This window comes from Mus musculus, chromosome 19 (assembly GCF_000001635.26).
Source record: "Mus musculus strain C57BL/6J chromosome 19, GRCm38.p6 C57BL/6J".
NCBI lineage: Eukaryota > Metazoa > Chordata > Mammalia > Rodentia > Muridae > Mus > Mus musculus.
Window position 1 is genome coordinate 56,081,476 of NC_000085.6, and position 15,670 is coordinate 56,097,145.

The 15,670-nt window shown below is 44.8% G+C and overlaps 1 long non-coding RNA gene across 1 annotated transcript in view; it reads right to left on the bottom strand.

Annotated features, from left to right (window-relative positions):
- Nucleotides 1-15,670, bottom strand: part of Gm52387 — a 26,376-nt gene continuing 10,706 nt past the window's right edge. Inside the window, exon 3 of the long non-coding RNA XR_003952892.1 lies at nucleotides 1-75. This is a non-coding gene — a long non-coding RNA (predicted gene, 52387). The remainder of the gene's footprint in view (nucleotides 76-15,670) is intronic.

Below are 15,670 nucleotides of genomic sequence, written 5' to 3' on the forward strand. Positions count from 1 at the left end.
GAGTGAGCCAGTGTTAAGTGACAGGTGTGGCTCTACGTGGCTCCGGTGAACGATGTCATCCAGTCTTCGTATAACCTGAGAAGTGAAATGGATTTCTTAACTCAACTCTTAGATAAAGAAACCAAGACTCACAGAGATAAAAGTCGCCTCTCAAGGTCATATGTATATAAGGGAAAGGTCAAAGGTTGAATTGAAACATGGGTCCCTTTGACCCCTGTGCTGTGCTGTCCTTTCAAATTTCACACTGAGCATTGTTTAGGGCTGGGACAGATGTTGGCACACAGCTGGGTGAAACACCTGCTTTGGTGATGCAGGTGCATCTGAGCCATAGGAACAATGATGGTGTTGGTGATCATCAGCTCCTATGAAGAGGACACACTAAGCAAAACAACACTGATGGTGCTGATGGTCATCAGCCTCTATGAAGACAACACACACACTGTGAGAGCTTCATGGCTGAGGACAGCCACAGGCCGCTGGGAATGCCTCTTGTTGGATGTGGAAGAGAATATGGAAATGTTTGGAGACATCTTTGCTCAGGACAGTAAATGACATTCACCTGCGTTTCAGAGGGAGGGGCGGCAGGAACACTAAAGACCCTGGCATACTTAGATGAACTTTCTGTCCCAAATGTTAGGAGTAGCATCGAGACGTTGGACCATCTGGTCAGTTTCTAAACTCTAGCCCATGACTAAGAAGCCTTTCTATCATGGAAGAGACCAGAGCATATTGATGGTAGTTGACTGTGCTAATGAGGTTTTGACTTAGAGTTTGGATTGAAAATTGAAGCTAGGCCTTCCATGATGCATGAAAGCCAAGGCAAATTGAGCTCATTCTGGAGGTCTGCTGGAGCTGAGGGGTTTCCTCCCTTCTCTTCTCCCATCATTTAAAAGAATTTGCCCTGTAAGATGAGTACTTAACTGGGAAGCTACAAGCTGGTATAGCCGGTATTGAAATACACTCGGGAGCCCTTAACAAAGAATATCTGATTACAGACAGAAACTTGAGTCTGTTTGTTTTCTGTTCATTTAATTTGATGTTTTTAATGATGCTGCAGGTTATTTGAAATACTCTATTTCAATGTACCCTTTATTTGTTGCACTCGCATCCTGAGGCGTAGAGGGTGAGGTACTTAGAAACCTCAAACAATACATTTCTGCTGGAAACAAGAAAGACAGTGCATCAGGGATGCTCTAGAATCTTAAGAAATAATTAGCCTGAATTTGAGTTCAGAGATAATTATAACAGATCTGTCCCATTCACCAAAACTAAACTTAAAAGAATATGAAAGATCAGTTAGAAACAATGACACTGTGAATGAGATAAATAGACATTGGGAGTTGGCTCCAAACATTGGAAAGGAGTAAGCTAACGTATAGTAGTTTTGGAGGCCAGAGATACAACTGGTTTCACCTCCCATCTCCTCTTCACTCTGATTTCAGATCAGTGGAGGAAACGGATGTGCACTGATTTGATCTGACCACTTGTTTATGTGCTTTCTCCCTGACCTAGAGCAAGCTTTCTTATCACAAGGATCTTTATGCTTATCCTCTCCCATCACGCTGGGATGATAAAGCCCGGTACATAGCATGCGTTCCATGTTCACCTGGTGTAGTAGGCTATGAGGGATGCCCAAAATATCCAAGGGCATATCCTTGAGGCCTGTTAATATGCTGCATCTCTCAAAATAAAGAGGAATTAAGGTTCTGAGTGGAGTTGAATTTGCAAATCAACTGACCATTAAATAGGGAGAGAGTTCTGAGGTATCCATTGGAATCAATGTAGGAAAGGAAGGCAGACTTTAACAACGATGGGTATGGGGGAAAAAAAATCTCGCTGACTTTTAAAACAGAATATCCATGGTTAATTGAAGTGGAAATTTCTAGTTTCATTGTAAACTCAGTTGTGTCACGTGATTTTTTTTCTTTTTCTGGAAGCTGTCTTGTGAGAGGGTATTTTGCTGAAGCAGACTCGTGAGAGGGCAGCTAATGTCTGGAAAGGATATAAATGGAGCCCAACAAACAGTGAAAGGTCCCTCTTGCATTGCAAAGCCATGCGTTGCTTTACTGGTCTTTGCTGGTCATTACGTCATAAAGTGAAACATGCCAAAGAACTTCTTGTGGTATTCCGGCTGATTCTTGCTGCTTCTGTTGACTCATGCTCATCTCATTTGGTGGAGCCTTGCGGTTTCTGCTGGATTGAGACACTGCTATTGATTCATGATTGCTGTTTGCTATTGGACTGGACTGCTGGTATCGGACAACCCCCCCCCCCAAAGAACTACTTCTAAACAGATCCACAAACCCTTTTTCCTATTAACCTTCTTTCTTCCCAACCTCTAGTCGGTGGGCTAAAAGGAAGGTTGAAGCCTTCAAGAACCCTAAATAAAGTTGCTTTAGAAAAATCTAAGCCTATAACTAATAAATGTGTTTGGCTATGGGAGGTGGGAAAGACAAAAAAAAAGATTTATTGATTGATTGATTGATTTTTCGAGACAGGGTTTCTCTGTGTAGCCCTGGCTGTCCTGGAACTCACTCTGTAGACCAGGCTGGCCTTGAACTCAGAAATCTACCTGCCTCTGCCTTAGTGCTGGGATTAAAGGCGTGTGCCACGACTGCCCAGCAAATGGATGCTTTCTTATAGATTCCAGAAATTAGCATAGTCTTCACCAAGATGTCAATTACAGGTCGCTTCTTGGTTAGAGGTGGGAGCCTGGGCCTGTTTTGCCTCTCAGAGCTGGGATCATGTCTGGTTTGTACTTGTGTAGGTCCTGTGCTACCATTGTCTCTGTGAGTTCACATGTCAATCACACTGTTGTGGCTGGGAGGCACTGTTCCTTGGTGTCTTCCATTCCCTCTGGCTCCTATAATCTTTCTACTTGCTCTTCTGCATAGTACCCTGAGCCCTGAGGGGAGGGGGTTGGTAAAGACATCCCACTTAGGGCTGAGTGCTCCAAAGTCTCTCACTCTTTGCATGTTGTCCTGTTGTGGGTCTTTGTGTTAGTTACCATCTAGAACAAGAAGATACTTGTCTGATGATTGCTGAGCAAAGCCCTAACCTACGGGTATAGTAGTATGCCATTAGGAGTAATTTTATTGCCGTGTTTCTTGATCAGAATCATAGTGTTTTGTTTTCCCCTAGGTCCATGGCCTATCTAGTCTTGGGTTCTTGGCAGTGTCAGGTATGTGGTTCAGCTCATGGAGCCAGCCTTAAATCCAATCAGAAAGTGATTGGTTACAGCTGTAACATTTGTGCCGCTGTTGCACTGGTGTATCTTGCGGGGAGTATGGGAAGGCACAACGAACACTTAAGGCCATTAGAAAAACCATATGGGGGCTGGTGAGATGACTCAGTGGTTAAGAGCACTGACTGCTCTTCCAAAGGTCTTGAGTTCATATCCCATCAACCACATGGTGGCTCACAACCACCCATAATGAGATCTGCCGCCCTCTTCTGGTGTGTCTGAAGTCAGCTACAGTGTAATTACATATAATAAATAAATAAATAAATCTTAAAAAAAAAAAGAAAAACCTTATGAAAGTCTACTACTGTAGAGGCTTCCACCTTATATACTGACATGGGCTCTCCCATTGGACCCAGAGCTCACTGGCTAGCCAGAACACTGCAGGGATCCTCCTGTCTGCTCCTCGCTCTCACTTTTTTTTTTTTTTTTAGTAAATATATGCCACTATGCCCCATTTTATACATGAGTTCTAGGGATCTGAACCCAGGTCTTAATGTGTGTGCTTCAGGTACTTTCCCTTCTGAGTCATCTCCCAGCTCTTTAATAATCTGTAAGTCATCTCCCAGAGCTTCCTTCCTTCCTTCCTTCCTTCCTTCCTTCCTTCCTTCCTTCCCTCCTTCCTTTCTTTTTAAGGTAAAATATTAAAGAGGGAATCATTTCTTAAATTCCCAGTTAAATTATCCCAAAATCCAGTTATTATTAGGGAAACAGGGTAAATGCTTGGTCCTTTCTTTCTAGCTACCATAGTTCAGTTCAATGAATTGGCATCCTGTAATCAATTGCCTAGTGTCTTCCTCCCTCTAGCACATGCCTGCAGTCCTCAGGAGGAAAGGACTTGGTCATATTTAACTACTACCAAGCCCAGGGCCAAGCGCAGGGCTGACATAGTTGACACCTATCAGGTCTTTACTGGGTGAATGAAAGCATAAAGGAAGGGGCATTTTCTCCTTTGTCTCTTGCATCTCACTGCCCATCCCTAGCTCTGTTCTCTCTTGGCTCTAGGTAGTTAAAACATGGGTCAGAGTACTTTGGATCAAAACCATACCTTAATGAGAAAGTGCCCCCAGAGGCATCAAAGGTCACTCTGACACAGAAATACTAATTCAGAGCATGTGATGAAGATGACTTGTAGAAACCCACATTGGTCGTTAAACAACATCTTCTTCATTTGTTGCTTGTCTTCTATGCAATGGCCCCTTAGGGTTGCTTCCTAATTAGAGCCCTAAGAAGATGTGGTATTAATATCTCGAGGAAGTAGCTAAACATAAACACAGACAGGGATTCAGGGAGGGTAACGAACTGGGGTCCTGGATGCAATCAGTTGATCACTGTACCACTGTGTGTTAGAAAAACACAGTGTACCATTTCACGTTAGAAGAACGTATTGTGCCTTGAAAGATGACTTGCCCAAGGTCAAACAGCAAAAGGCAGGTGAGAGCCTAGGACTCTTTCTCCAGTCCCACAGGTTGCTCTGTTACTTCCACAGACTCCAACCGATGTCAGAGGGCAGTGCCTTTGTCATTTGCTCCTCGTTCACAAACACTTCATGATGTGCCTCACTGTGCTGTGTGCTAAAGAGTATGAGCTCATTAACAGCTGAGTGTGAAATTTAGTGCAAGAATCTTGTCTCCCACTTATCCTTAACCCAGAGTCTGGGTGATACAGATTGTCAGGCAGGAGGTAGATCAGGCCCCACCTGGCCTTTCTTGGCATCTTAGATGCCTTCTTGGGACATTCTTTCCCAAGAAGGGACTGTTGTGTTCTGTAAAGTGCACCACTCATTGTCCCCCCTCTGAAAGGAAAGGTCCCTTCATAGTGTGCAATGACAGACACCCCTTCTCTTACCAGCCAACAGGTGTGTTTTGTGTTGGACTTTCCTTCTGACCCAGAGGGAAAACAACAGCCATTTTGGGGTCTGTTTAGTCTCAGAAGGAAACATCGCACTAATTAGGGTAAGAGACTTTACAAAATATGTTTTCGATTCTACTGATGGTCAGTTACAAGCGATAACGCTATTAAATGCAGTGCCTAATAAATCTGGAAAAACTACCCAATAAATGTAAGTAATAACAGTGATTAACAATAAATTAAATGCAGAGAAGCAAGAATGTACCACATTATTTTTAACTAGTTTGGGCCATCGGGTTCTGATTATTCAGTTTGTCCTGTACACCTGGAGTTTATTAGAGTGTAATACAAACTAAACGGTCCCTCGGAGAGGCCACAGAAAGGGCTTAGTATAAAACAATATACAAGTTTAATAGTGGTAACTGACCTTCCTTTCTTTTACAAAAACATATCTTTGTAACTTGAACCCCAAGGAAATGTAATGCTTTTTACCTAATCCTGATTGTTAATTTTCCTTTTATTTAATTTAGACGGTTTCATTTGTTTCATGTGATAGGAAGATACAGTTTATACTCAATAATTCTTCCTGTTCTGGAAAGAGACCCAAGATGACTAAATATTGTTTTCCTCCCGCCGTGTCTATTATGGAACAGAGAGTATCAGACGGTGGTGCCCTCGCTGTTAATGGTAGCTGGTTAAAAACCCACATTCTAAAATAGCCAAATGAAATGGGTACATGTGTTTATAATCAAGGTGCATTTGACTAATTTTCCCTAAACCTTTAAATATTACTCATTCTCAAATACCAGAAAATTGGGCTCTTTCTCGGTGGAGGCAGGAAGGCAGCAACAGGCTTTTCAGTAGAGACTTTTCTTAAAGTGTTTCCCAGTGCTGATGTTTACAAGGTCCTGAGACAGGACCACTACTTTCTCATGATGGAATCTTCATCTTCTAGCACGGCACTAGAAGGCACTAGTGGGCAGATGTGACATCACACTGCTGTGCTTTCTAGACGGTATATGTAGTGCTTCTTTCTGTACTCACTCGCACCATGCACACAGCAACCCCTGATGTGAATGTGTTTTCACAAAGGGCATCCTAACCTGGGTCGACTCTTATAAACATCTGAAACCTCAGGTGCCTCCAATGGAGCTGGGGTCTGGCGAAAAGTCCATAAACTCTGCCTTCCAACAATTAAATAAAATGGTCACCAGGGAGGGGTTGAATGGCATTGCCCAGGGGGTCAACAGAGCACATGACTATTTTCTTAATCTGTTACTCAATATGGGCAGCCCCAGGTCTCACCTGCACCTTCAGTAGAACCTCAAATAGCATCTTCCTGGCTGAATGTCTGCCCCCATTTCATAATCAAAACCATCTTTATCAAAAGCCTTTTTTTTTAAATCTCTGAGATGAAGCAGGCTTTACTTTTATTTAGAAGTAGAATTTTATTCCAATAAATAGGTTTAGGCCAAAGCCAGACAGAGGTGGAATAATTTCTGTGCCATCTATAAGAATGGGACTCAGGGGGCCAGAGGGAAGTTCAGAGTGTTTGCACATCTTTCCTTGGCTGTTAGGAGTGGACAGAAAGGACTAGGGCAGGAGATTGGAGTTGCTAGATGCCACCAGAATCTTCTCTGGGGGAAGGTAGCTGGTTGTCCCAAGATGGACTTGAGACACGGATGCAGCTCCATCGGAAAATCTCTCTTTATGCCAAACACCTTTATAAGACAACTACTGTCCTCTGGGGATTTCTTGGGTGCCAAACACAACGCTGGGCCCACATAGGTATTGCAATGTGTAGTCTGCACAGTGAGTCCATGAGGCATTCCAAATCTCTTCATGTGAATTCCCAGGCATCCCTTACCCCTTTTAGGGGCCAACAGCAAGAGAACCAAAACTTTTGGTGGCACAAAGGCACACCACCTAGCCTCTGACTGGGGGAAGGTCTGCTGGCCTTCTGACTGGCCTCAGGAAGCAGCAGTCTAACCTCCAGCCCTGTTCCTGACATCAGCCTTTTTTCACCTGGAGCCCAGTTGTCTCCCTCACTTGTCTAGGGCAGAGGACTTCCCAACGGAACTCTAGGTCTTCAGTTTGCAAGCTCTACTAATTTAATCTTGACTGTAAAGCAATTCTATTTGTAAAACAATTGTGTTTACCTCTGTCCTGCAGAAGCCATAATCCAACCCTCCCTTCTCAGCTATGAAGAAGTACAGAAGTCAGCAGTGTGGCCTTGAACCCTGGTTTAACTACTGTGCCATCTTGCAAGTTGCTTAACTTCTGAACCCAGTTTCACTACTCATAATCTAAGTTGTAGGATTCTAAAAACAAAAGCAAAACAAAAACACCAAACAAACAAAACCAAACCGAGCTCTCTTGTAATCCAACTGGCGAACTTGCTGTGGCCCCAACAATGGCCTTGAAGGCTGTTTCCAGAGTGCTGTCATCCAACCCACTTTGCGCTGTTTTACATAGTGTTAGAGGTGGAAACCAGGGCTTAGTGCCTCTCAGAAAGCATCCCACCAGCTGAGCTAGCTACCCAATGCTTTGCAGAGTTCTTATGGAGTTAAATGATTTATTTGATGCAGGGTGTGTCCACAGAAGGTAGTACACATAAGGACACCAAAGTAGTATCTATTTCTCATGGCTAAAAGGCTTATATTATTCTCTCTAATGAGCACTTCTAAGAATCAAAGGAATCCAAAACAAGACTGGTACTTGCATTACAGGCTCCGTTGACTTCTTTAAAATATCACAGAGGTTGCTTACTACATAGAATGTGAACAAAAGCCTCCATCATCAAGGTCCAGGTTTTGTTTTTTTTTTTTTTTTTTTGGTTTTTTTGGGTTTTTTTTTTTGGTTTTTTTTGTTTGTTTGTTTGTTTTTTCTCCAAAGGAATTGCATGTTAGAGGTTCAACTTCTCTGTTGAAATCATGGCAAAGCCTTGGCCATGTGGAGGCAGTCTTGGCTTCAGCTGCTGTGCAAGTCGAGGCCACCCGCTCAGCCGCTTGCCTTCACAAAGAACCTTAAGTGTCTTTGTGGTCCTTCGGATAATATGGAGATGGTCCCCTAGACACTGCTCTTGTAGTAAGAGAGTCGGACCCACACCCCCATACACCCCGAAGAGTATTTATTAAAGAGAACAGTTCTTTACCACCAGATTTTAGAGGGAGGAGCTTTTGCAGTCATTCTTTCACAGATTTGCTCTGCTTCCCGGGCAAAGGGAGCAAGCACCCTTGTGGATAAGTCGTAGAACATTCTGTAGACTTGGCCGTTCCCTCCGGCCTTTCAGACACAGGCAGTTTCACGCTGTAACCATTATATCATGGGCCTTGCAGCCAATAAAGTAATCACGAAGAGAGGGTTTGTTCTCTGTGCTTAATTCAGTGAGGTCTCTGTGCCATCGGCAATGGTTGAAACGTTGATTTTGAGTGACGTTGGACGAGAACCTGGGTCTGGCTGGACCGGAGTCATACAGCTGTTCTTTCATCCCGTGTCCAGAAAGCAAGCCACACATTCCCGAGGCTCATCTGTGCATTCTTGATCCAGCCTCTAACATTTTATGTCTAATTCCCCTGATAGCCTCAGTGAAAGTTCCCGGCAAAGATTGATTGCGGGGCATGACCCAAATTTGTAACTGGCCACAAAACGCTGTAAAACAAAGTTCACGAATACCTTCCAGCTGATTGTGAGTGATTTTTTGAAAATGATCCGGTTATGTTTTCCTTCCTGATATTTTTCCACTTAAAATGTCTAAAAAGGAGGACTTTTCTACAAGCTCTGGGTTTTGTTACACCATCTGCATGGCATACAGAATGGATGGCGCAGACCTGCCTGGGGTGGCGGTAGGGCCTCCGAAGCTGGTAGTGTTCTGTCCGCTGGGACAGGACTGATAACAGGGAGTGAGGACAAAGATGGGATCCTGAAAATGCAGGCCAGAGATGTCGGTTCCAGGGACTCTCAGATAATGTCTTAGTCTCTGTGATAATCTTTTCCTTGCCAATGACAGAAGCTCTGACTGTGGACGTCTTTCTTGAGAACAGACTGAGAGAGGGCATTTACAAGTCTGTAGAGCATGTGGAAGTGAGGGGATAGATGTGCCTCCATCTCCAGTAGGATGCTGTGCTGTGGGATGGAACGAAGCATCTCACACATCCTCAGGGGTACTTTACCCCTGAGCCACATTTGCAGCTGTTGCCCGTGCATTTCTCTCCTACCTGCTATTGCTTCAAACGGAAGAAACATCAAACACATAGAGAAAAATTCAGAAGTGTGGCCTCAAAAGAGATTACTTTCCTCATGAGTCCAGGATGTGTGCCACTGATATTTTATTAGTCAGAATGTCCCTGGTTCGTACCATGGGGTGGAACACCTCAGGAGATCTTTCCTCTGGGATTCGGGCATCTTCAAGATACCTAGGAAGCCATGGTTGTTCCTTTCCAGGCTCTTGGCCCATTAGAAAATAGGCTTGTCTTAGAAATGGGGGTTACACAGGCCACGAGGAGAAACTGTGCCCCAAATGTTGTCCCTGTATTCACAAGTGTGGGACTCTGCATAAACCAAGAAGAGTGACATTGATTATGATGGTTCTAGCAGCTTCAGGGGACTGGGACATCAGTACCCCTGACCTATAGGCACCCCTGTGTTGGCACACTCTTGCTATGTTTGTCAGACATGGTCTCAGTGTAGAACTTCTCAGGTCAGATACTCTTAGAATCCATATTACCATCTAGGACCGCAAACCGTCAGGAGTCATCCTGAAGAGATTGGCGGGTCATGCTGACTTCCTAGGGCACTGGTGGCTGAGAAGGAAATGAGCTGAACTGGGTGAAGGGTTCTTTTCTCAAACAAGAGGGAGCCACTGAGCCACTTTTGAAAGAGCACCTCAGGGTCAGAGAAGTACCTGGGTAGTTTAGGGTCTTGTAAGAACACGTTGGAAGGTAGGACACTGGGAGGTGGTACCAAGGAGGCTAACAACATGGCTGTTGGCAATAGTTTGAACCAGAGTGTCTTACTAGAGGCCTGAGCAAGACTGAAGATAGAAAGTGTTAGACCAGAGTCTGAGCAGAGGTCAGCTTCCATTGAAATCATGGAATTCCACCCCTCCATCTAGCAAAGGGAGGTCTCCTCTACATTCCGCAGGGCGTCTTCAAGCCAAGTGACTCACAGCACGCATGCTCTCTGGATCTATGCCACACATATGGTCAGGCAAACCAGAACCAATTGGATAGTCATCAAGGAACCTAGAGTCTGGACCTTTGAAACCTAAGCCAGGGCCCTGACCTGAGTGCTAAGTCAGTGCCTTTCGGGGTTTCTTTCAAGTGGGAGATGTGAAATATGGGATTGAAAGGGCCTATGATCTATGGTCCTGTGAGCCATGGTCCTGCGAGCCATGGACCTGTGATCTTTGGGCCTGTGAGTCATGAGCCTGTGATCTGTGGGCTCATGAGTTCTATGGTCTTCTGAGAAGTTACTGAGCCTTCCCTGCTATAAGAGGAGAGAGAACCAGTCAGGAGACTGAGGATCCAGCCACCATGCAGACACTGCCTTCTTTTCAGCTGGGTCCCCCTCAAATGGCATCAGAGGTCAGGTTCCCCTCCACCCCCACCCCAGGCTGCTTTTTCTGAAACTATGGGCCTCTCATGTCAGTCATAAGCATTAACACAACCTTAAAGTATTTCTAATGTTTATTTTTAGTATGTGTATATGTATGTGTATATATATATGTGTATTGTCTCATGTATATATGTGCCTTGGATCCCCTGGAACTGAAATTAGAGCCTTTTGTAAACTGCCACATGGATCCTTGGTGTTGAACTCTGGTCCTCTGGAAGAGTGGGCAATGTTCTTAACCAACGAGCCATCTCTCCAGCCTGCATCGACACAATCTTAACTGTCTCGTTTCAGTTCGTCTTCTTATACTGGAGCAAAAGGTTCTAGCAGCAGCAGGTAGAACCATAGAGTTGTAGGAAGACCCCAGGGAGGTCTCTGCTTCAGAAGACAGAACCACATGCAGGCAGGCAGGGAGCCGGGAGCCTCACACACTCTTCCTGCCTCACAGCTTTCCTGGCTTGACTTTGCTCATTTTGTCAGAGAAGTTTGGGTGCAGCGATTGGAAGGGCTCTGGCAGCAGGGACCGTGCGCATTAGTTCCAGAAGGCTCTACCTATGCTCACGGCACTTGAGCGATGGAGAAACTGTGAGCAGAAGTTAAGCAGTCTGGCTCTGGATTTGAAATCCAACTCTGTAACAAGCCCACGGTGCCCTTGGACACGTTCCTTATTTATTGAATTGGATATTCAGGGTCCTTGCCTATAAAAATAGATTCAGGAACACGGGATAAGTTTCCATGGAATGTGGTACACAGAAGGCACTCAGTGGATGATGGGGACGGCCTTGCTGTGGCTCATGCAGAGAGAGACAGGGCATCCTCTCACCTGTACCTGGAGGGAATAGCTGTACTTCTGTGCCATTTCTTTCCTGACTGACTCACTCCCCACCCCCAGACATCACCTGTGGGACAATCCTCTTTATTCTCTTCCTGTTGAAGCTCAGCCATGGAGGACCGCAGTTCCCAAAAGGGGATAGAAATATACCACGTCGCTTCGAATGTTAAAGAACCAATCTACACATACCATATTAAAAAAATCAGAATTATTGAGGAGCAAAATGACAGCGATGAAGAGAAAGCCTATTTCTACAGTGTGGGCAGTGATGCAACCAGCATTCTTTAAAGACGAGCATGTCCTTACTCCTAGGAACTGCACAAGTTATCTTATATGATGAGAAGGGTTTTGTGGATGTGATCAACTTACAGATGGGGAGATTTTACTGGAGGTTTCATAGGGATTCTCATGAGAGAGACAAAATGGCCAGAGTCTGAGGAGGTGATGTGTGAGAAAAGCTGGAGAGAAGGTGTGTGTGCTGCACAGAGGTCAGGATAAAGTGGAGCTGTGAGCTGGGGACCGTAGCTCCCCCTGGGAAACCAGAGAGTGCAAGGTCCCCTTGAGCTTCCTTTGAGTTTAACTTAGTGAGACATTTTAGATTTCTAATCTAAGAATCACAAGATAATAAATTAGAGCTGTTTAAAGCTACTAAGTTTTATCATTTGTTAGAGTAGCAAAAGGAAGAGTGCATATTTCCCAAAGAGATTACCACCATAATATATTATATGTGTGATATATTTCTGCATCTCTATGTATGTTACACACACACACACACACACACACACACACACACACACACACACACACCACACACCATACACAGATTTCTTTTCTAATCAATGTGATATCACCTTAAGTATCCTCCTTTGAGTGTGGTCAAACTGTAAATCTCTCTCACATCTAAACATTAGAGTATATTTCAATTTCCCCAGCTTTCTAACGTGCTCATTTGAGGTGCTTGCCACAGCCTTCCTTTGTCTTCGTGTGGTGGCACTGCTTTGGGTGTCACAGACCTGTTGTGACAGGCAGGGGTGCTGCAGAAAATTCCTCCATCTAGACTTGCCTGGCTGCTCTCTCCTGGCATCTACCACTTAGCTTATTCTCCTATTCCTTACCTTTCTTGTCAGCCTTTTCTTCAGCCTCTATGGGTCCCACCGGACACTTGGGGCTGAGAAGATGGGCCATCTATGGTACTTAGTGTTGCATCCGGCCATTTCTAGTTGACCTCCCACTGCCTTGCTTTGTTTAGAACTGCTTCAATGCCCTGAACACCAGATCCAATGTGGGGTTCAGAGATGCCAGGGGGATGACAAACTCACCCCATTTCTGGGATGGAGCACTAATTGCTGCTAAGGGATGCAACTTCCAGAAACCACTGAAACTCAAGGCTTTGTGACCTAATGGAGCTGGGTCCCGCCTCAACCCCAGGGAAAGAACAACAACAGGATGCACAAACTTACAGGCTGCATTCAGACCCATAAATTATCAAGAGCGAGCCTGAGGAGAACAAGGCACTCCCATTTCAACAGAGCTCTCCCGGCTAAGCGTCCCAACATCTGACTGTTTAGACATCATTAAAATACATTGCACCCAATATGTTTGCCCACAGTCGTCTCTATCACCCAGGCGGCTCATTCATCAGCCTGTCAATTTAAATGGATTTCTGCATACAAGTGACTGTCTGGTGAGAACACTCCAGAAGAAACTGGCCTATAGTGCAAAAATAAAATTATTCAAACCCAAGCTTGAGGGGCTTGACGGGACCCTCCCTGCTCGAGTCAAATGAATGATGGCATTTTCTGTCAGCTACTTCTACTTTAAGAGTTCACACTAATTGTTGCAGGAGTAATGATAAAGAGCATCATTCACTGTTTATAGAGAAACTTCCTGAGGAGGAGACCCCAAGACTATCATTAATATCTTGGCCCAGGGTTGAGTCTTTATTGCACTGTAGACCTATGGATGAATGTGCGTGCATACATATGTTTCACTTGTCCTATCCGAACCTTTCTCCATATAGTTAAATGGATCAGTGACGTCATAGGAATGGAGTCAATGTTTGGTTTACATCACCCCCTAGAAGACTGTAAATCCAACTTTTTCAAAGTCTGACCGAATCTGGGGTGCTCTCAACAGGCATATAGTATTTCAAGGGCTCACTGTAATGAGGAACTCTGTATGCAGTGCTTCTTGCTTGCCGTGCTCTCTCTCTCTCTCTCTCTCTCTCTCTCTCTCCTTCCTCTCCCTCTCTCTCTCCTTCCCCCTCTCCCTCTTCTTTCTCTCTCTCCCTCCCCCCTCCCTTCTCTCTCTCTCGCTCTCCCTCTCCATTTCCCTCTCCTTTTCCCTCCCCCTTCCTCTCTCTCTCTCCTTCCCCGTCTCCCTCTCCTTTCTCTCTCTCTCCCTCCCCCTCTACCCCTCTCCCTTCTCTCTCTCGCTCTCCCTCTCCTTTTCCCTCCCCCTTCCTCTCTCTCTCCCTCTCTCCATCCTCATTCGTGTTCTCCTTCTCGTTAGCCCTAAAGCCTAAAATGCTCATAGGTCCTAGTGAAAGCACACAGCTTAGGGTAAAGCACATAAAACAGTATGCTGAATAAAAGTAAGTAAGAATAAAAGGAGAATCTAGGGAAAATTACAAATTCGAGCACATTGAAAGTGGAAGAAGGCTGGTGTTCAAAGGAGAACCTCCACCCCACCCTACCAGAGGATGATGACATCTTCCAAACTCGAATTAAAGACATGGTGAGTCTGTGAATGGGTATCACTCATCTAATGAGAACACCAGACACCCAGACACACGTAGGAAACATAAAGAAAGTGAAACCCTTGTAAAATTTTATATATTATCCCTTTCACCAAAAATATGAAAACCAGATTAGCAGGAGGAAAGGCAAAGCCCTTCTATAAATAAATATGAAGAAACACTGGACCAAAAGGAGACACTTGTTTAAATACAATGTCCAAGAGAGAAAAATTGTCAAATAAACAAGAGCCCACACTTTCGCCTGGACAACTCAAAATGTTCTGTGGTACCAAACTTCACGGTGGAATTCTGCCAATGTGCCCCTGGGTGATGACTTCTGAACTGACTGGCGTGTATTTGGAATGATAAATAGCCAGAGCTGCAGATGTGGCGCCTTCTTGCGAGGACATGTCGACATTAGGAAGACATTTCTATCCAGTGCCTACTGGAGTCTCCAGCTTAGGCTTGGCCTAGGTTTTTTTTTTTAGTTCCTTGCTGCTTTTCTAACTTTGGTTTTCCCTCCAGCTTCCCGTGTATCTGGGTTCACTGTTTTCCTGAAACCGCAAACAATTAGCCATCTGTAGAGTCGCCAGTGAACTATCAAGAAAAAAAAGCACCCATAGGCTAATGACCCTTTCTAGAGGTCTTGCTGAAAATCCGGAGCCTGCAGATCACAGGCCTGCCATGCAACACGTCACCAGGAATATGCAGTAAGAACAAAGGGAGACGAACCACGTCGGATTCAAACTTGATGGTTCAATAAAAAAATGACTGCTCTCTGGTCTTAGACAACACAAACACAGGTGTGTGAGTTAGTGTGAGTGTGTGTGTGTGTGTGTGTGTGTGTATGTATGTGTATGTGAGAGAGAGAGAGAGAGAGAGAGAGAAAGACAGAGACAGACAGAGACAGAGAAACAGAGAGAGAGACAGACAGACAGACACACACACACACACACACACACACAGAGAGAGAGAGAGAGAGAGAGAGAGAGAGAGAGAGAGAGAGAGAGAGAGACTCTGCTGGTGTTGCTGAGAACTACAGAAGGATTTGAATCTGAAGAATTGGTGGAAAGCCTGGCAGGTAGGGTGGGTCTAGAAGCCTGGCAGGATTTGAGTCATTTACAAGCCATAGTCTCTTGTACAAACCACCCAACCACTTAGAGCTGCTATGCCCTAATAGGGAGACAAGAGTGGTGAGCCCTCTAAACAAGTCCCTGCATAGAGTACTGTCTAGAACCCGTGAGAGATTCCATAATCTTCTATTCCCTCCCCCTTGCAGATCCTTCCTAACTTTGGAATTGGTCTTATACAAAGCCGGCTTTGAACTCTTGGCTTTGACCCTCCAGCCCAAAGGGAGCCATGAGACCAGTGATGCACAGACTCCTGGAAGATCACA